Source organism: Lepisosteus oculatus, chromosome 8 (genome assembly GCF_040954835.1).
Source record: "Lepisosteus oculatus isolate fLepOcu1 chromosome 8, fLepOcu1.hap2, whole genome shotgun sequence".
NCBI classification, from domain to species: Eukaryota; Metazoa; Chordata; class Actinopteri; order Semionotiformes; family Lepisosteidae; genus Lepisosteus; species Lepisosteus oculatus.
Window position 1 is genome coordinate 2,159,024 of NC_090703.1, and position 22,186 is coordinate 2,181,209.

The following is a 22,186-nucleotide window of genomic DNA, read 5'->3' on the forward strand; positions in this document are numbered from 1 at the left end:
GTAATCTCAGTATAATAAACACTTAGTTTTTGTAAAATCCCTTCAGCCGAAATAACATGCCATCTTAGTTGAAAGCAAAAGCCTTAACCACATACTGTGCTTTACTATATTTAGCATCATGCATTGGCTTCCAGTCCCATATCTGTTACTTCTTTTTCTTTTTTATTAAAAGCCTCAATGATTTTTCTTTTCTAAAGTGCTTTTGCGAGGCTTCAGCTCTCCTTGATGTCCTTGAAAATGCAAAATTGTATAAAGTCTTATTTTATTGTGAATTTAGCATAAGAGCTGAGGAGATAAAACAGTCATTTTGACCACAAGGTCAGGGATAAACTGGATCAGAATTATTGGTGCAAACTGTATGTTTAGAACTAGTGGAAGAGAAATTAAAAATGGGGGAGACTAGAAAATATAAAAGCCTTTTTAAAATATATTTACCATTCCACTGATTTTACTACTTTTATTTGCTTTAGAAGCAGAATAACTTCATTAATCTTTGGAAAGTCAGCAAAGTAGAAACTGGAGCTTTTCAACCCCAGCTGATGATACTGAGCAGAGAGTTGCTCAGCACTTTAATCCCTTGCAGAGGCAGAGCCTCGTGCGAAGCCTGACTCCATCACTTTAGACCAGCAAACAACAGATGGCACACAAGTCCCAGCATACTGCCTTGTGCTGCTCTGTCGTTATGTAAGATGGGGGCTTTTATTGTAGCTCCTGCTGTATTTTCAATTATATGCCTGCCAGCTGAGCGTATAAACGTGCATAATTTTCCTAATGATGTGCAAGAAATGTGTCCGTGTGCAGGGCTGTTTCACTGATGTGGAGTTTTCATTTTTAAGGGCAAAAGGCTGGCTGTAAAAACAAAAAATAACGCTGCCAGTATGTGGAGCTGCCATTTGCTGTTTTTTCTTCCCTCCTAATTTATTTTTTCAACACACGTACTGTCTTGTGTGGTACAGTGGTATTGGCAGCATGGTTGTAGTTGCAGATATGTGTGATCTGTGTGATGCAGATGTTTGAAACAAAATGGCAATGTCATTTTTACAGCTCCATACTAGATGGACATGACAAAAAAGCTATTTGGGGTATATGTATGATACAGTTACTTGATTGTTTAGTTGAGAAATAATCTTAATAGAATGCCTTTTTCATTCAGTGCTTTGCTTCCAGCTAATCAACATCAGGTGATATACGATCTACGTGACACAAATGTACATACCCCGATGAAGGCTTTTTTATGCCAAAACGTTGGTAGCGTTTAAACAAATTGTTAGGGTGTTGAGAAGGTGTGACCTGGTAAAAATGTAGACTTCTGTTATAATGTTTAATAAACCAAAGCTAACGTCTTTATTTTTCCAGTTTGCACTGTGTTGTGTACAAGACAGGATTGCCGACTATCTCTAGAAGTTCTGATAATCCTCAAACAAAATGTAAAGCCAGAAAAAAGGAATCATTGTATTCAGTCTTAGCTGCAGGAATCGAAAATGTGTTGCTGAGTGGGTTTTTCACCGTGTACTGGGAGATATTATCATTTGACATATCCTGTCCTCTACAACAGAGGAACTAAGGCCTATTCTGTCAGCTCAGACAGCTTCTGTTCATTCAGCCCAATATCACTGTGATCTCGAGTCATTGTCTTTTCAGCTGAGACTCTCAACTGAGCATTTCCAGACTGCCATTTACTTAATTTAGATGTAAAAACTGCAAATCTAGCAAAAAAACCCAACAATGTAGGTATGGGAAAGATAAATTACACGAGAGAAAAATGTTACTCAACCATACTATTTGGAAAACTTTTTAGAGTTTATTTAGAGTTACAGTAGGAAGAACACATTTTGCATCAGAATGAAAAGCCTGAAGGTACTTCTTCGGTGTGAAAAATCTGATGACATAATTCATTTGTTATTTGTGGGCTTTCTGTATTCACTTTCCCATATAAAACCTTGTGAGTATACTGTACGCGTCCATGACAAGAAGAAAGCAGTAATGGTTTTCTGCCTTGGTTTTCTTTTGTTCGAGGAAAGGCAGCTCAAATGCACTTTGTCCACAGCAAACATGAGCAGTGGTCCGAGCACATCAGTGCAGCAGAGTACTTAAACCCTATTGCCTCACTACTGTGAGAGGAGCCCTTCTAATCATCCAGACTGCCCTCTCGAATACTGGAGCTCCACAGTAGGCTTACTTGGCTTGTTCACACTTGGAGCATCCCAGCGATGCCGAGATTTCCCTCGGGTATCATCTGTTGCTGGTACTTCATCCATGTTCTCAGTGCTGTATGGGGACACTTCAGCGGTCAGCAGCTGTCCCCCGGGTTGCCAGACGTTAACGGCGTCCCTCTCTACCACTGCAGTGGAAGCATCATGTCAGCACAACCTTAATTTTCACGTTTCAGCTTGCTGATTTTGTCAGCAGGGTCTTTGAAAACTCTCTCATAGACCATTTGTATGAAGGAAAAGAGTTAAAGTGTCGTTTTTCTCAGCAGTCTTTGTGTGTACTGAAGCCTTTAATTTCAAATGCCAAATGTAATTTTTTTAAATGAAACATTTTTCATCATCATCATCACCATCATTATTATTATTATTATTATTATTATTATTCGATCATTTTTCTGTTGTTTTTAACTACAGAGTCCCGTGTTGCCATATGCAGTCATACAGAACATCTCTGGTTTATGTTTAATAAACTGTACATCAGTCTGCTGCAGAACGTAGGGTGAATTAACGAATTAACGATGTTTTGGTCTTGCTTTGCTTCTAATGGTTTTTCTTTAAGTGAGAAAAGCTAATGGTCTTTCTGCTTCCATCTCTGTGTGCACCAAGGCTCAACAATGTGTGGTCTCATCCTCACCCCGTATCACCCTGTATCACCCCATGTCGCTTACACAGACCTGTAGGCGGGCGATGTGTTCAGTCTATCGCTTCGACCTCCTCTTTGTTCTTTTTCTCACTGCGCAGGCAGTGTCTTTTAAAGGTCAGCAGGATGTCACTTCTGTGTTCAGCGTCGGTCAGCCACTACCTCTTGACTGGGACCCGGAGACCCTCTCTGGGGGGTGGGGTGGGGGTAGGCTGCTGCTCTGCTGATGGCGAGCCAGGAGGGAGGCTCCTGTCCAGCCCAGTGTGGGCATCTGGAGTCTTGTGCTCCTTCTGTCAGAGAGGGACACGGTTTTCCTCCCTTCTGGGGACTACACTCTCAGGGATCCACTGAAAGAAAGCAGGCTCCAGTGCACTCACGCAGGAGCTTTCCGAGAGGAAATTGCAATGCCCCTAGAGTGGCCTTGACTGCTGTGACAGAAAGATACTGCAGCGTCTCTGGCCGACCCCTCTTGCACATCTTATCATTGCATGCAATCAGCAGGTTTGCTGCTATACAACCATGCTATTCACAAAGAAAAATCCTCTTTTTTAGTATTTAAGCTTTTTTTTCTGAGGCTAATGTTAATTAAACACTCTTGAGTATTTCTTACAATGCCTTTTAGCAAATGTACCATTCTGGAATGCATTGTGGTGATGACATATTATTACTGACAGAAGGAAAAGAGCCAAATAAACAAAGCGCAGGGTTAATTCTTCCTGATTGCTTACACATTGTACTAAACCATTTACTTTCATTGCTGTGCTGCAGCAATGCGATCAATTTCTATAATTTTATTCTCAAGAGCTACATATTAAGGAGGCACTTAATTTAAATTTAAAGGCCGTTCCTGCAAGACTTCTGCTAATAAGCAGTGTAACAGAATAAGGAGCCAGTGCAGCAGTTTCTGAGAGTGAAACAGCAGAACCCTTTCTATGTGAGCTCTGGAACCCAGGTCTTTGTAGGGAGACCCCTGTGTTCCCTCTGTCCACGCAACCAGAACCAGAATAGAAACAGCACTTTCATCACAGTGTCAAGTCTTTTGTTATCACATACAAATAGTACAGTGGTGATTCAAAACTGTGATTTCACTCTGTTTGCTGCCTGCTCTCTCACTGAATGTCTGCAAGAGCTTGTTTCTGCCTGAGGTCCTTATAAGGTGTTCAGTTCTTTGATCTCATGAGAGAAACATAATTTCCACAGCGTTAAAATCATAGTACAGTATTGCCTGACCTTTTAAGGCTTGCTCATCCTCTAGGAATAAAAGAAAGAGATAGTTAGAAATGTTAATATCATAGACAATAAATGGCACAGAATTTGTAATCACTGACAGCTCCGGTTTTTGTAATGAGGCAGAGGACATTTACAGTGTGATTGGAGTGCAGTATTGATCTCCCAGGATGACACACAATGCAGAAATGTACAGTACATGTGGTACTATCCCATTGCACCACGGTCATGGCAAAGGCTGTGCCAATATTTTCCTTTTAATCGTCTCTCTGCATATTTTAGTGAGTACCTAAAAAACAAGCAAGCCTTCTGTAAGTGTACTGTTTTCTCAGCAGCCTTAACCCCTGACTGTTTTCTCCAGTTTTGTGTCCTTGATTTCCCTACATGCACAGTGATTACTATTTAAAAGCACAAACTAAAACTGATCGTATCCTTAATCTGAAATGCATTGATTATTAAAGTGTACTTCTTTACCAGTGATACCATTCCTGTCTTTACTGAAGAATCATTCATCCTAGCGTGGAGAGGCAAAGACTCTGTTATGTGGCTTGCATATGCACTGCACATGCATTGTAAAGACCCCATGTCTGAACTAAGTTAAATCGCTAGAGTGAATAAGTGTTCTAGGAGCATGGAGGAGATATTCAAAAATAAATCCTGCTTACTAAGCCATGGTAATTAAACAAAGAGAATTACTGTTCATGTATAACATATCTATATGAATACATGCAGTAGTTTTATCTATCACCTGCCTACCTGTCTGTCTGTGTCTCTGACTGTTTACCTTCCAGCCTTCCTCACAGTCTATCATCAGATTGTGCTACAAATAATTCTGAAAAATATTCAGGTAATCACTGAGCTCTTGAGCTGCCCAGTATTAGTTGGGTTTGTACTCAGGAGCACTCATCACTGCTGGCTTTTTTCAGATCTGACAGCCTCTGAGATGATGATGTTTCAGTGACCTTCTGCCTTGCTTTCTCTTGCTGTGTGCCTTTCAGTTTCAGCCACAGGATTAAACCTGCACATTTTGTACATGGTTTAGTATAAAGGAGATGCTGATTTAAATCTTATTTCTAAGGAGGAAAATGCAGACATCGATTCAGCACTGAAACTTCGTAAATCAGCCTGTTTTTGCTTCAGTGTCTTTTTGCAACACTTTGTGAAAGCAAAAGAGAAACAGACACAAGGAAGAAAACATGAACGGGGTCTCAGTAACGTGCCAGAGTATTTCACAACAGTGTCTTAAATTAATGACATCTTAAGTGCAGTTGATTTATTTCATATGGTGAAAAGATAATGTTTAATCTTTAAAGTACTAATCTGTTTTTTATGTTGATTATGAAAAGCCCAGCTGTACCTACTTTCCTATTCATAGAGTTTAGTCGGCCTGCCTGTTTTACAGCCCATTCAGAGCGTGATTTACATCCTAAATAACTGCAGCTCTGGCAGGGCCACTCAGCTCTGCGCCTCTGTATCGGGTCAATGACATTTCACACTTCTATCCCTCCTATATCCATCAGTGCTGTGCTTTTTCTGCTGCCTACCGTTTGTGCTGAAGCAAAATAAAGTTTCCAAGGAGTAGCAGGATATAGCCAAATAAAGTTAACTGGTTATCTGAAGGACTTCAAAGAGCAGCTTTAAGAGTATCGTGACAATGTTTAAATGTTTTATTTTCCTGTTACATGACTTGGATGTTGTTTCCTAAAGCAGATGTAATAATGATAATAATAATAAAAATAATAAATCCATGTGGGAAATTCAGTTGAATTTTGATCCCCTTTTGGCAGCTGGTCATGCGAAGGACATGTCTTGGAGATTCCTCCACTTCGTTTTATATCAAATATTGCAGAAGGAAGAACAGCGCTACTCCTGATTTCTTTAAACACTTTATGTATCATCTCCCTTCCTCCAGGTAATTTGTGTATCTCTTGATCTTCCTTGTTGCAAAATAAACAAAGTTTACTCCTCTCTGTATCTATTTAATAAGCATCTTAACGGACCTGCAAGAGAAGAATGCTGGCCCTTGAATAACATGAAACTCTGATGCTTTGCCAGTGTCTTTCCCACACCAGCAGTTCCAAAGAAAACTGATAGGAAGGTGAAAATGAAATTGACCCCAGGAAAGTCTTTAATAAGCAGTCAGTTTGCTCACTGGATCTTCCTACTGTAGAATATTTTCATTTTTTTTCTCAGACAGTGCATTCTCCTGTTTTATCCCAAATGGCTCTGGGTGATTCAGTGGTCTCTATGCAGGATGTGTTATGAAAACCTTGGTATGAACCTAAGGTAGTGTTAGTCAACTGTCTAAATAATGTCTCTTCACTTGCGAAAATCGTACATTATTTATATCATCTTTGTATAAGGAGAGCAGTGTGTTGAGTAATCCAGAGGTGTAGGCAGCATTCTTGTTTTGTTAATTTATATTAAAGCATGAGGCACAAAATGCATTTACTCCTGTTAACTGGATGTATTTCAGAATTTATTTTCCGTGACATAAGTATTAAAAACACTGCAAGTTTATTTAGACATTCTTGGATATATATATATGTGTGTGTGGTGCAGATGTAGCACTAGGTGCCACAATGACATTTAGAGGAAGTATTTAAATTGCATTTTAAACCAAAACTCATCATCGAATACCTCACCAGCTCTTAAATTGTTTCCTGTCTGTGTAACTTTGCTTAAAAAAAAGAGACATAGGTGTGATAATAATAGTGATACAGAGTTTTGTTATTTATTTTAGCCATTAATAATGAAAGTGGCTACTTTAATCTGGGAATCCATTACAATAGCTTGAATTAAAGCTCAAGAATAAATTAACCTTCCCAGTTTCTTTATGCTGCTAAAATGTGTATCGTGCAATTAGTGTCCAAAACGCACATGTGGCTTTGTACGCTTTTTAGATTTCATTGTTTATCTGGAGAAACAATTCAGAGATGCTTATTACAGCAAATTATAATTAAACAGTAGAACAAAGCCCAGATCTGTCATCACCATAGCTATTACAGTGTCAATAAAGCAAACACTAATACATACTTTTCTGCACATATTCATTGTGATTATCTCTTTCTATATCTGTCTTCTTCTTTAAAATGTCACACATATATATGTTTTTTGAAGGTATTCTGATCTAATGTAAAGGAAATATTCATGTTATTAATATATATGTAAAATAAGATAAGCCCGAGCCAGGGCTTTCCAATGACACACCTGTGCTCCATGATGTGTCTTGTTCTATATGAGTGCGAATATGTGAATACAATCCTAATGGGAGGCCATCTTGTAGTGTAGTTAGACAGGTCATGTCACTTGGATCGCTTTTCCCGTATTAAGAGTTTGTTATGCGAATAAAAAACATGCAACGGTTCTTGTTTCTAATATAAGAGTCTTCCATCTCTGTTTCTGTTAATTGTGCTGTGTGCTGTGTGCTGTGTGCTGTGTGCTGTGTGCTGTGTGCTGTGTGCTGTGTGCTGTGTGCTGTGTGCTGTGAGCTGTGAGCTGTGTGCTGTGAGCTGTGTGCTGTGTGCTGTGTGCTGTGAGCTGTGTGCTGTGAGCTGTGTGCTGTGAGCTGTGTGCTGTGTGCTGTGTGCTGTGCGCTGTGTGCTGTGTGCTGTGCGCTCTGTGCTGTGCGCTGTGTGCTGTGTGCTGTGCGCTCTGTGCTGTGCGCTGTGCGCTGTGCGCTGTGCGCTGTGTGCTGTGCGCTGTGTGCCGTGAGATGTGAGATGTGTGCTGTGCGCTGTGCGCTGTGAGATGTGAGCTGTGAGCTGTGAGCTGTGCGCTGTGCGCTGTGCGCTGTGCGCTGTGCGCTGTGCGCTGTGTGCTGTGCGCTGTGTGCCGTGAGATGTGAGATGTGAGATGTGAGCTGTGTGCTGTGTGCTGTGTGCTGTGCGCTGTGCGCTGTGCTCTGTGTGCTGTCATTGTTCAGTCCGGTCCCAGTTCTAAAGTTGGGCTCCAAAGCAGGGCACTCATGATGGTGTCGTCTCCACAGATGTTTTCTTTGAGACTCAAGGCAAACTAGAAACATCAATTTTTCACCCTTTTTCCTTTCAGCGTTTGCTATTATTACTTTTTGTTCTCAGCTCTCAGCCCTGCCTGGTGCAATCATGAGCAGATGTAAAGAGGTACTCAAATGCACCTTTCAGTGCCTCCTGCACCTTAAGAGTCTGATCCGAAGGTGCCACAAATTGAACATGGAGCTTAGTTATCATTAACTAATTTTTGTGACTTGTTTTTTTTTCTTATTTTTAAAGAAATAAAAAGGCCAGTTATTTTGTATTAAAGCAGAGAGCAAAACTTAAATTTTCCAACTGTGATTTACAGTACTTTATGGACAGTAGCTCTGAAAATATGTTCATGTTGCTTGTAGAAGAAGATCGCTGCTACTTGTTGCCAGGTGTCAGCTGGATTAATAAATATGGAGTTTTGTAATTTTGCCTTCACTTGCAATTAGCAGGTTAATATGTGAAGATTACTGTCCCACTCCCTCCTTAAAATGTAATTTGTCTGGATGAGTAAAAGGTTCAACCTGCCCTTCCTGTCTTGTACCACATAAAGTTTAATTTAAATATTTAGTGACCACTCTTGTCAGTTTAGCCTTTGTCAGAAATATTACATACACGTATGGCTACAAAAAAGGTTGGTAAAAATTAAAATTAAAAATCTTTTCTAACTGAATTATTGCTTAAAACATGCAATATTTACTAAAAACACATTGTAATTGTTCTTGGTAGTAGCAGGGAAGTAATTTTAAGGATTGTTGGACTGGCTATGGTCTGGGATCATGCCAGGTTATCCTTTTGGGGATATCTCATGGGGAAAAAGAGACCTGCATTCTTTTCACTTGTTCATTTGTTGTGGGTTTATCGAGGTGACCTAGGAGCAGTTGCCTCAGGGAAAAGGGTAAAGGGCGAAATGATACAGTGGAGTGTTATTCATAAATATCGCCCATAAATCTTCACAGTCGTAGTGCACCTTGTTTCCAGCACGTCTCCTTCTGATCCAGTGAAAAATCTAGCAATTGCTGTTTTAAGACTTTTCCTTATACGACACAGGTTTCACTTGGTTCATGCCCTAGATTAGGTGAGGAAATTGAAGAGCTGAAAGAATGTTAAGAAGGGCTCTTTCAGAATTCTCTCAGCTGAACTTGGAACTCCTTAATCAGGATGTACATTTATGATTATACTATGCCATTAAACCAACTCTTCTGTTAGCCAGGAAGAAGATGTTGTTGCAGCTGTGCTGGGAGGAGAGCATTTTGTGTTAAACAAAGTCAATCAGATGTAGGCAGCAGTCGTACAGCAAGCAGACCAGCAATGGCAGAGATCCTTGTGTTTCACTTTTGACAGTGTAGTTAAAAAGAGGTTTCCATGCCTGCAGGCAGGGCAGAGATTGTCTTCGTCGATTCTTTAACTCTGATTCAGCTCTGAAAACTCATCGCTAAACCCATCGCTGAAGAGAAGATGGATTTCCAAAGCACACTGTGACTTGCGCAGTTCCAGATGCCAACCCTAACAATTGTGAATCTTTGTCATATCCACAATTGCTTTCAAACCATCCGTGAAAGAGTTATCAGCAGCTCTTCTTCACCAGCATTTTCTCTCAGTTTAGCGGTTAATTGCAGAAGAGAAAGGGACATTGTAACCAACCAGCTTACTGTACACAAGACAATGAGAAAAACTATGTGAGATGATACAATTCTGATGCTGTGCCAGGGCTTGAGCTAGGTCTTCAATATCCAGCACCTGCGAGCTTCACTCTCTGCCAGCTGCAGATACGTTTTCCAAAGGACTTAAGCACAGAGGCACAGCCAGCTGAACCTTGATTGGCTAATCAGTCAGTAGCTTGTTGTTAACAATAGGAAACAGATTATTATTCTGTAAATCTCTCACTTTTGCACATGCCATTAAAAATAATTTCTCTGTTGCCAAGGGAAATGCCTCTATTCCACATTAAAATCTGTGCGATATATCGTATCATTTTCTGACAGTAGTGATGCTCTTATTCATCATAATAGCCAACAGTGCACTAGATGGAGGCCTCTGATTTCTCTGTCTTGAATTTCAGAACCTTCTTTCAGGGTTTCTGGCCTCTTGTGATTTGCTGCACACAGCACAGTGTTTTTCTAGGAGATTTGTTTGCAAGCCCAAGTGTCTTTACTGGACGAGCCAGTCACTTTTACCTGTTTGTGCATTTCTTCGCATTGTGTCAATCATGTTATGCTGCAGAAATATGAACAGTTTAACACGGCTTGCAGGGTAGAATTGCTAAATATATGCAGATCAAGGCTGGTAAGGCTTCTAAATATTGCACACTATGATAAGGGTATACTCAAAACTGAAGGCAGACACTCATAATTAAATAGAACCACTTGGAAGAAATTAAAACAGCTTATGGGGAGAGAGAAAAAAACAAAAACAAAAAAACATCAAGCCCGATAAGCCCGCTTGATATTGAAATAATTCTGAAACAAGTCCATAACTTTTGCCAAGAGATGACAGACAATTTGGCTGGGATCTGATTAGATCTTAGGTTCTAGCATTTGTATGTTAAAAATGGAAATTGATTTGTTCTGTGTTAGCATTTTATCTTCTTACAAAATAATTAAGTGAAGAACTGCAATTTCTGGGAAAATCCCTAAATCTGTGGTTTGGTATGCGTGTATATATATATTTTTTTCAACAGAAGAAAGACATACTCTGCATAAGTTTGCCTACTGAGCTCTACAGTTAATTGAGCTGGCTAACTGCTTTTGGTCACATGATGTGACTTAAAAATGTAGTAGCAATCAACTTGAAATTTTTAATGCTCAGTGTCATAAGGTGTCTTTGCCAGGTGCTAGATTTTGTCTTTCGGTGCACATTATATGTTGTTATAAAAAGATAATTTGGTCTTTTTTTACAGTTTCTTTTCTGCAAAACAGCTGCAAAGGAGCTAAATTGCTACGAAAGCTGTCTACCATCTGCGCCTAAGAAAACATCGATACAGTACAGTGTTGCAGGTCAAGTGAGGATCTGCAACTTAGCAAAACTAATAACACATCAAACCGATGCAAATACATGAACACAAGAGTGCCAGACCGTCAGACAGAAACAGCAGGGCAAGGTTAAGCTACGTTTAAATTGCTTTTAAAGTACAAATCTGTAGATCTAAGCTCTTAAGCTCTGCTTCTGTAAACACTCTTTGCTTTTCTGTGTAAGCATATGGAAATACATGTTGAAGTTTTTGTATCTGTTTCTGTGTCAGTCTGCAAGAAGAATTTGTCATGAAGGAAGAGTATTACTTAACTATCACAGTACGCTGTGCCCTGTAAAAGACAACTGAGCGTGACAAAAATGCACATTTTATAAATATATCACCCAGGCAATTTTTGTGATTCATGCAGTGATTTTACTGCCACTGAAAGCTCTGTTTTTGAAAAAGATGAAAGGAAAGTTTTCAAGCATGGCATTTCACAAATTCATTGGCTTGCACGTGCAAAGTGTAGATACACTTTACAGATACAGTCATCGGAACACAAAAAGTAACGGGAAGTCTGTCCCCCACTCAATGATGGCATGAATCTTGACTGCTGAGAGACACATGGGTCAGGGTCATCGACCTCTGGTATAACCCTCAGACATCAGCTGCAGCTGCAGATGGACAGTCAGATACACAGATGGCTTGGAATTATCGGTGGTGATAGTGCCCATAGATACTGACTTTACATGTTTGATGATTCAAGTACACCACTTTAAGAATGCCTCGTCCTTTATAGATTTAATTATTTTTGTCATGTCTTGTACCTCAGCACTAATGTATTCCATGCACAATTTATTTATTGGGCCAAAATTGACATAAATAAAGGTTTCCTTCGATAAATTCAATATATTTCTTGAAAATCTCATATTCGCTGTACATTTTTCATCCATACCAGTTCAAGTAAACAGTTTTAAATCATTCTCAGAAAAATGTGTGCAAACATTTAAAACATAGTCTAGTCTGGGAGAGACACTGTATTGTAATTTAAATTGTGCATCATGTGTTTTTTTACTGTCCAGGCTTCGTGCTATTAATTTTGTGTCTACACTAACTTCCATTGATTTTCAACACATAAGCTAATCAAGGTGGCCTCATTTATCCCAGATATTTGCAAGAAATTAGGGAAAAACGAACTTAATCTGCACTAACATGGAGCAATCCATGGTGTCTTCTAGCAGCACATTGCCTGTTTAAATAGTTGTAACTACTCAAGGTGTGAGTGTTTCTTGATTTGTGTTCATATTTCTCAGAGGACCAATCCTGAAAGCAGAAAGTCTGTAAAAGTTTTTTTTGCGTCATTCACTTTGCATGTCTGAGTTTGTAAAACAGATGAAGTCCAATGTGAAATATTCCTCTTATATGCATTTATTCCCCTGTTCTCCCTGTAACCATTAAGCTAAATGCTACACCATTTATTTTTCATTTTTCACTTGAGAATTATGAGCTTTAATCGGTACATCAGAACATATTTCGTGAAACCACAGAAAGGGCCAGAAGGTATTTTCTTTCTTGTATCCATTCTCTAAAAAAAGATTTCATTAATAAATTGGTATGGTTTGACAAATTTATGGTCTTGTGTGAAATACCATAAAATGAAATCAAATTAAACTATTGATACGGTACCTTTAGGGCACAGACCTCAGTTAATTTGACAGTTTAAAATCCCCGAATAAGTACTGTCTTCACCACTGGATCATCTCTAGCAAAATCATTAATCACCCTAGACATGTCAAAAAGAAAGAAATGTAAGAATGATGTATAAACCATGCAAAGATTTTGAGAGTGAGAATAGCTCTTTAAGAAAAACCCTGCTGGGAACAATGTCAAAGAACATAAGGAAATGTTTTGTTTCTTGGAAATGTATTCTAGGTCAGGAAATGACATTTGGGAGCAGTTCCAGGAGCAATGAGTTGACTTTTAAGGTTAAAGTTCGTAGACAAGGCAGCTGCTCAATTGTCGCAGCAGTACAGCAAATCACAACTATTTAAAAGTCGTCTTTTATCACCACGTACACCGAAGCAAAATAAATCATTATTAGACAGGAGCTAATCTGTTTGAAATTTTGCTTTTTAAAATATAATACATCTCTAATATCTGTCAAGCTGTCAAGTTCAGAAAATCACCTGCAAAGTATTTAGACAAAAAAAACTGAATTTCATCAAAGCTCTTAATTGTTCATCATCATGTCATGGGAGTTCGTTACAGCATCTTCTGTTTAAGAAATAATTGCCCTGGCATTATATCCTGTCTTCATTTGACAACAGTTAAAATGTGATGTTTTGCTTTTGCACCTCCTTATTATTAACCTGAAAGTTGTCTTATTGTAAAGCAATCCAGTGTGGATGAGAGAGAGAGCCTTTGTGTCACTTGATGGTCTGTTACATACAGCCCTGCAGCAGTTGCTGTAGATTTTAGCTAGTTGACCATGAAATAAGTGGAAGTAAAGATTTATTGGTGTGTGAAAGCAGCATGTTAGTGAGTGCTCAAATTAAGGAGTGTTTGCATTTCAGATTGCTGCTGGAAATGGAGAATAGGGGAACTCTGTGTCACACATCTTTTTTTAAAAATGGCACACATCCCAGGAGGTAGCTATGATCAGTCTGTGCGTGGTCGCAAATTACTGCTGTTTTGTATTGCAATCGTTTAGCGTTAAGATGTATTTCTCATTTGTCTCATCGCTTTGTTACCAAAATAGAAATACTCATTTATAGCAGGAAATTTGCAAGTTGGGTTCAGGAAGAAAACACAGTCGCTGTTTCATGCTGCCGTCTACAACCACTAAGAGTTGGGGATTTCAGGAAGCCTCTTTCTAATGATAAAAATAAGAACATTTTCCACACACCAGGTATGGCACGGGAAGTTCGAGATGATTGTGTGTTTTTTCTCTGGGTGCCGCCCTGCGAGTCCGAGAGGTCTTTGCAGCAGCCCTCTCCAGTGAGGCAGAGCTTAGGGTCACTCCCGCGCAGCTTCCTTCAGACAACTGTAATGCCATCAAATTCAGCCACCATGAAATCTCAATTTTTTGGCAATGAATTTTCTTCCTTCTAATGAGGGCCTGTGGGTGTTTGGAGCTCAGAGACGTGAAAGATTAACGCCACATCATGACGCTGTGAGAGGAGGGCTGGGGAGAAAAAAGACAATCCTCTACAAAAACATTTTTCTAAGGCTGTCAGACATATTTTCAATTCTTCATTTCTGAGCTCTTCCCCCAAGATATATATTTTTTATATGTATATACACTGAGGGATTTCCTCTCCTCTGCACACAGCTGTGTTGGAGATTTTGTACTGAAGCTCACAGAGAGTGCAGAACGCGATGACCCTTAACCTCTGACCTATCAGACCTTCACCTGCTGCAAAGAAGCGTCCCTCAGCTCCTGAAACAGAACAAATCCTGAGCAAAACTGGTTCTTGATTTTATTCCTACAATACTTTTCATCAGGGTTTAACGATTATTGATAATTTGAGTTCTTGACTCCCTTTCTTTCCTGCTTAGAATGTGTGTCCCATTCACTGCTCCCTGTGTTGTAGCTGCGGAGTTATTTCTCAAGTGTGCTCTTTGTTTTCTTTCACAAATTTCAGAATACAGTATGGTTGAAGGTGACAACAGACCTTTTTAGGCAGCACAGAATGAGTCACAGCTACATATTAGTAGTTTCCGAATATTTTAACAGGAAATTAACATGTGAGCTCAACATGCAAGTGCTACTGTTACTTTCGAATGTGTCGTTGGGTAACTGAAAGGTTGATATCAGTGGATCTCTTCTCTCTTTCAGGTCTGTCAAAACGTAGTTGACAGGTGCAAAAGGGCCCCTATAGCATATGGTCACTCCCCCGGTCTCCCAGCGAGAGGTCCTCTGGTGCCAGAGTTCTGTCTGGGCTGGTGGGATGTTCAGGGGTGTTTCTGTGATGGTGGTGAAAATCTAGTCTGGATGCACATTTTGCCTACTTTTGGAGGGTGCTGTATATGTGCCTTTTCTTTAATACTGTTCACAAACTTTAAATAACCTGCTCTTTTGTGTCTAACATTTAAAAATAGCATGTAAAAATGTGCTTCCACTCCAAGTGTTTTTAAAGGGCTGACACATACCTGGTTTGCTTTAACAAACCCTTGATAAAAGCCTAGCTGTGTCCTGTTGACAGATATTCCCTTTGTGCCCAGGCTAAGCTGAAATGACAGGCAGAAATGATAACAAATGAGAGTAAGACAAAAGTTAGGAATGTAATTTATGTACACTGCCAGCTGCTCTTAAAATGCTGTAGTTTTTCAATTGGGAAAATTCTGAATCAGATGTATATTAAAATATATTGCATGTGAAAATGAAAATGTATATTTGAAGATAAAGTAGGAGAAATGTTATGTTGCAAGGTATTGTAGTTTTGTTTTTCTAAAAATAAGATAACATTTACAACACATTGCACTAAAACCTGCCGAACAGTATTTTCCTGGAGTCAGGTGATTTTTCTATAATTGAAAACTGAGTTTTCCCAGGGAAAGGCTAATGAGCAGTCTGTTCAACATGCTGAATTTCAATTACAGAGGCAGGCTGTACAGTTCACATTAGATTTACAGTCTTTGGAGTTGTGTTGGGCAAATGTATAAAAATCTGAAAGTTGTTTTTAAAGCAGAAAATAGAATACACAAAAGGTTTTTGAGAAAAAAAAGTTTTTATTTTTTTCTCTCAGTGAAAACAGTTGACTTGCTTGTTTCTAGAGATGTGATTTGATAAGAATTTGAAAAAAAGGCACACCTTTGATAAATAAAGGGAGCTGAATCTGAGTATTTTGTGAAATCAAATTAATGTTAGAGATAAATATGTAAACTAGGCTGACCAGACCAGCAGTTTCATGTATAAATGAATAGTCATAACTAGGTTAACCATTCGAACCCTCAAAGTCACAATTATACACCCTGTTGATCTGTGGGACGTATGTGTTTGTATCTACATTCCATGTATCCATATGCCTATAAAGAATAGATTAAGTGACAGATAATATTTTTGAATCAGTAAACTGATGTTATAATCCAGATTTTAAAATTCTAGCAATAACACCAAAGCAGTTATTGGCAACAGCTTGGAATGGCAGAAACTGCCGTGTGGATTTGTCATTAAATGGGAATGTTACCAGTGAAATCCCAGTTAATCCAGAATGAAAGTGAGACCTCTGTGTGTGAGAGAGCGGAAGTGTGAGAGTAACAGCTGTGCAGTTGTTGGATTGTATTGAACATTCCATTAATAGGTCAGTTCTGGACATGTAGGACATCTGTCTGCAGTCATGCTGTAAAACCATGGCATAAAGTTTGATTTCAGTTTTCTAAAGTTGGTGATTTCCACATGAAACAAATACAGTACATGGAATTAATATTTATTATTTACTGTTTTGTCATACAATTTCATTTAGCCTAGGGGTACCATGCAAAACGTTTTACTAAATCTCCCCACAACCTTTTCAAATAGGTAAAAAGGCTACATCATACAGTATAATTCTGTTTAAGGACAGAACATATATGGTTTGTATCATATGGATTCTTTTGTAATTGTGTCAATTTCACAGAAAACACTAAACATGGGAACTCTCAGGCATGGTGTCAAAATAACAAACTGATTTCTAGTCCAGGATGCAAAGGGTCTGGCAGGTATAATCAGTGTTCAAAACATTCAGAGCGTTATTTTCCTCGTTGACAAACTATGGGTGTATTTGTCCACTCCACAGTAAATTACTCAGGTGGGCAGTTTGTCCTCAGGGAAAATTGGGACCTCAGTTTTCAAATTATAATTGTTTGGTTTTTAAATGGCTGTGAAAATTCAAGTCACATTTTCAATTACTTATGGCACTACTTGGTTATTTTTTATTTGTAAGATTCCTAAGGCTACATTAATTTTGCTTTTCTGTTGCTGCTTGAAAAAAATTTTTTTTTCGGGGAAACATGAACATTCATTTTGGGGAAAAGATGCAACGGAATATAATTCTTCAGCTTTGCAGAACTGGAGCATTACTGCAGGAGTTTTAGAAGGACAATGTACAGCACATACAGAACATGTGTTTTGTGGTGCAGAATTGCAATTTAATGGTAAAAGCTCTGAACTCAAAATGTACTCCTCTTGCAATTGATTTTGCTTGTTCCTAAAGTATTGCATCGAAGACACTATTATTGTGCACACAGCTGGCTCAGAGGTATATTTACAAAAGTGTTTTCTTCTGCCAATTGATTTTTTAGCTCTGGGGGATTCATGATTCATGGATTGCCATCCTGAACTATTAGGACTCTGTTTGATCAGTCAGTGATAAATACGTTAATACTACCCAAAAGTGGGCCAAACTGAATTTTTTGCACTCTTTAAATATTTTGCAGCACTCATGTTGTGTTGCGATTTAGCGGTGAAATGATAATGACTTTGTTCCACTCTGGAAAGTCAAGGGTCAGTTGCTTTATCCAGCATTCGCAGGCACACACAGATCTCTGCTCCCAGTCATCTGTGGCTTTAGATAAGCTTCTGCAAAAATGCAGATTACCAGATAATTTTAGAAAGGATGGACTGGGTCATATGTGAATGTAAATGTTCTTGGTGAATTGATTGGATAGTAAAAACAAAATTGAATACAGGCATAGAACAACAACAGCACCAACCATTCAAAAGCTTTAAAACTGAGATGTTTAAGTGTGCAATCATTATTTCTTCTAGTATTCTGTATATTCACACAGTTTATAAATGTGCTTACTGCATATTAGAGCTGAAGTCATTTTAGTAATTAAGTGCCCTCAAAGGAGTTCTTTCCCTGCTGGGAATGTTTGGCCTCAGATCAAAATTTAAAATTCACTCTTATATACAAAATAAGGGTGTCTGATTGTTAAATCTACAGGCATAGAAGTTTTTTTATGGCTGATAATATTTCTTTAATCCAATAGGCAAGAACCCCTGAGCGGTTTCCATATCTTATACATCTCTTTTTACTGTTTCATTCAATGACTGCACAGGGAGCCAGAGAATTTTGCTTGTTGGTTCCTCTCCATTGTAAAGGCCTTTGAATTGCATCAGATTCTTATGGAACTGGTGTTGGATAATGGGTGGACAGGACCTGGGCTTACCTATTAATCATGTAAAGAGAGTAAAATAATTTCAAACTTGCTCTGGTGTATATAACAGCAGATTTCCGTTCCATTTTGGTTTAGTTCTGTCGCATGGATGAACATGGAATGCTCTGAGCTTTTGAAAAGAAATGTCTTAATGGGGAGTAATAATAATAATAATAATTAATAATTGCTTACACTTATACAGTATAGCGCTTTTCTGGGCACTCCACTCAAAGCGCTTTACAGGTAATATGGATCCCCTCCACCACCACCAATGTGTAACCCCACCTGGAAGATGCGACGGCAGCCATAGTGCGCCAGAACGCTCACCACACACCAGCTATCAGTGGGGAGGAGAGCAGAGTAATGTAGCCAATTCATAGATGGGGTTTATTAGGAGGCCATGATTGGTAAGGGCCAATGGGAAATTTGGCCAGGACGCCGGGGTTACTACTCTCTCTTTTCGAGAAACACCCTGGGATTTTTAATGACCACAGAGAGTCACGACCTCGGTTTTACGTCTCATCCAAAGGACAGCACCTGTTTACAGTATAGTGTCCCCGTCACTATACTGGGGCATTAGGACCCACATGGACTGCAGGGTTAGCGCCCCCTGCTGGCCCCACTAACACCTCTTCCAGCAGCAACCTTAGTTTTTCCCAGGAGGTCTCACATCCAAGTACTGACCAGGCTCAAACCTGCTGAGCTTCAGTGGGTTGCCAGTTGTGAGTTGCAGAGTGATATGACTGCTGGCTGTGGTGTAGTGGGTGACTTCACTTCCTGGGTGTGAGCGGTTGGAATCATTGACAGAATACTCCAGGAACAGGTGTAGTATTTACCTGCAGCAAGTACCTCATACGCATATTGCACAATAATATCTTGAAAACTATCATTGTACAAAACCTTGAATAACTGGTTCTGATGCAATACCAGACATTACCAGTTGTATAGCTACTGCTTGGAGTTGATTTTTACACCACTGCAATGATTTCATTTTTTATCATCAAACATGTTTTATTCGTGTATCCAAGCGCTACATACCTCTTATTCAGCTTGCTGTTGTTTTCTTAAAGTTTCGCACGATGGCTGTTACAGTGATGTGACCAGATGCCTCTCTGTCAGAATACATGCAGAACTCACTGAGGACCTGCAGCCCTGGACAGGCGTCACTGGGAGCAGGAGCCCATTAGGGGAAAGTACTGTATACACTAATGCTGATCCAAAAATTCCCGAGAGAAAAATACTCGGACTAAGAAAGAGAGAGTCTTTAAATTTTTACTCCCTTTTTTTTCCTTTCAAAATCTCCCACCAGCTAATTATTAGCATTCATGTATGTGGCTGACACTTTTATCCGAAGTGGGTTCATTTGCACCCAGTTATCCACACAGGCATGTGCGCTCTTCGACAATCCCCGCAGGAGGGGGCTGTGTAGCCGGGGCGCGGTCTGTCTTGAGCCTGATCCAGATTCCAATTGCAGATGGTGGAGGGTTCCCCCCCTGCAGGGGACGAGGTGAGTGGGGAGCACGAGGAGCGGCGTGCCTCTGATCTCTGGCAGCCTGCTCAGCTCACCTTGTTTGCAGTTCAGGAACAGTTCCTGGCAGTGTTTCACTTTCACTCACGCAGTTACTGTAGTTCACTGGGAACGCAGGCACAGTGAAAGATAAAAATGAACCCAAATTAAAGCGAACAAACTGTGCCGTTCTCTAGGTTAAATGCATGTCTTTACTGAATCTGGATTTGAGCCTTTTTTTTACTGTGAATTAGTTACTGTTGTGTACTGATTATTTTTCTGTGAGAAATCCCATGCATAGATGTTCTTCCTTGTGTACCTCTGGGCTCTCTCTTGTCTCTCTGGTTAGTAACCACTGTCAGCTAGTTGTTGGAGGAAGGAAGGTGGTATTTGTGTAAGGCGGAGAAATTCAGTAAAAGAGAAGTAGCCACTTTGAATTCAGGCCTGTTTCTGTAATTTACTCTCACACAAAGCATAGAGCTATAACAAAACTGAAATCCAAAAGAAGCAATGCAGAATTCACATATTATTCCCTGAAGTGAAAAGTTATTAATAATTTATATTATTTTTTTAAATGCCACCAAAGTTCTACACACCCTTTCTGCTTCATTGTGACCCTTCTTATTGTTTAGTATTCTTCCTTGGATGTATAAAGTATTTTCTCAGTATTCTACCAGCAGTAAGTGTCAGAGTACTGATTTTAGATTTTCTTACCTACCTTACCTTTTCTTATGTTGTAGGTCAGTGGCATGAACAGTATATTTTGAGCCATTGCATCTTGCATAATGACGAATGGAGATCTTCCTTGCTGGAGGACGATCCATGATTAATATCATTAGTACGCTGATATTGCAAATGGCTCTACAAGGCAATCTGGCTGCTTTGTATGATCGGCATTCGAGGTTATTTGCCTGGATGTGCATGTGAAGTGAATGGGTCCCTGGAGTACCTTGATCACTGTACTATGTCTATACTAAAGCACAAGCCTGTTTCTGTCTTGGGTGAGGCTACTAGAGATTTACAGTAACTGACAGTGAGTGGAAATGGAGGTTGTGCTGTTTCCTTTGAGATCCTGAACCATTGAACCATTGAATAAGTTTCAAGCTAGTGATGAAAATCTAGACGTAGTAAGTTATTATGCACAGTAAGCAAAAAAATAGGGAAAACGCAACTTTGCCATATTAGAAACGACTAACTGCTATACTGTAGATAAACATATCATAAGCTATATGTATTTCTAAAACTTTTGACTGTCATACTTCTTAAATCTTTTAAGTACCTCACAATTAAGTATTTTAAATAAATAGCTAAGGAAATTGTCATGACACATTATGGCTGAACTGGTTTCATGCGTTGCATGTTGTTTCTGGAATCATGCAATGAAATTCATTTGATAATCCAATAATCAATGGACATCTATGTTTAGGAACAAGTGAAGGTTTATTCTGTATATCTGTATGTTTATCTGTTATTGTTTAAATCTTTCAGACAGAAATAGAAGTTAGATGATTTTTAGTCAAATCAGATAAAGCTAGAACTTTTACACAGTCCAGCCTGCTTTTGAACGTGTTAATGAGACAACTCTTCCCACACCTCTGGAGATACTGGGATCTCGAGAGTGACACCACACCAGTTATGATCTGGCACTTAAAGCTACTTTTTCATGTGTCTCTGAAAATAAAGGCTTTATTTCTACTTGTCTGGTACAAACGGATGGCATGTTGTTACACAGCCAGCAAGACAAATATCTAGCCATGCAGAAACACTGTAGTGGTGATTGATAAGAGGGACAAAGACACTTAGTACTTGTTCAAAACTGCTATGGAGTTCAATAGGTACTTCATAGACATGTGGCTTATGAGACATTTTTCCAGACTGATTAATGTTTTTCTAACAATTATGTATTAAAACCTATTGGTTCAATTAAATTTTTCATTTGTCAGTGCTGTTTCTGAATACATACCATAAAACCAGGCAAATAAAAGATTGCATTCATCCTTCATAAGATCTAGTTTGCCCTGGCAGAAATAAGATCCACAGAAAGTAGCTTACTTCCATGGTTCATAGTGCTGTTCAGTAGAATTTCCACTCACTTCACGTGAGCTTTGTTGGCTTTAATGTGGTCTCTGCTAGATCCGGAAGCTCAGCAGATCAATAGACCTATTGACCTGGTTTTCAGTGAAACAGCGTAACAGTTGGCATTGCTTTTTTTAAAGGGGTTATGGATGGGAATTCCCTCTTGCACAGAGCTCTGTCTCTCGGCAGCGGTCCTGAAACCTTCACTTCTGCAGCAGAATTGCAGTGTGGAAGGAGGAGGAAAGAACTGTTCTCGTTGTTATAAAAAACATCCCCTGAAGCGGTTCTTTGAAATGCTGTTTTGCATTCTAAAGCTTTTTGCTCGAGTGACAAAATTTGCATCATTTGTTTGTGCATTCAGGTGAACTCTAATTTTCCAGAATCAAAAGTAGGTGAGAAAATACTGGCTTGTCTTTGTACCTTTGTCATATC

General features: G+C 39.3%; 1 protein-coding gene across 4 annotated transcripts in view; it reads left to right on the forward strand.

The window, feature by feature from the left end:
• Positions 1-22,186, forward strand: part of adck1 (aarF domain containing kinase 1) — a 152,651-nt gene that overhangs the window by 62,590 nt on the left and 67,875 nt on the right. The gene's annotated exons all lie outside the window — the stretch shown is intronic.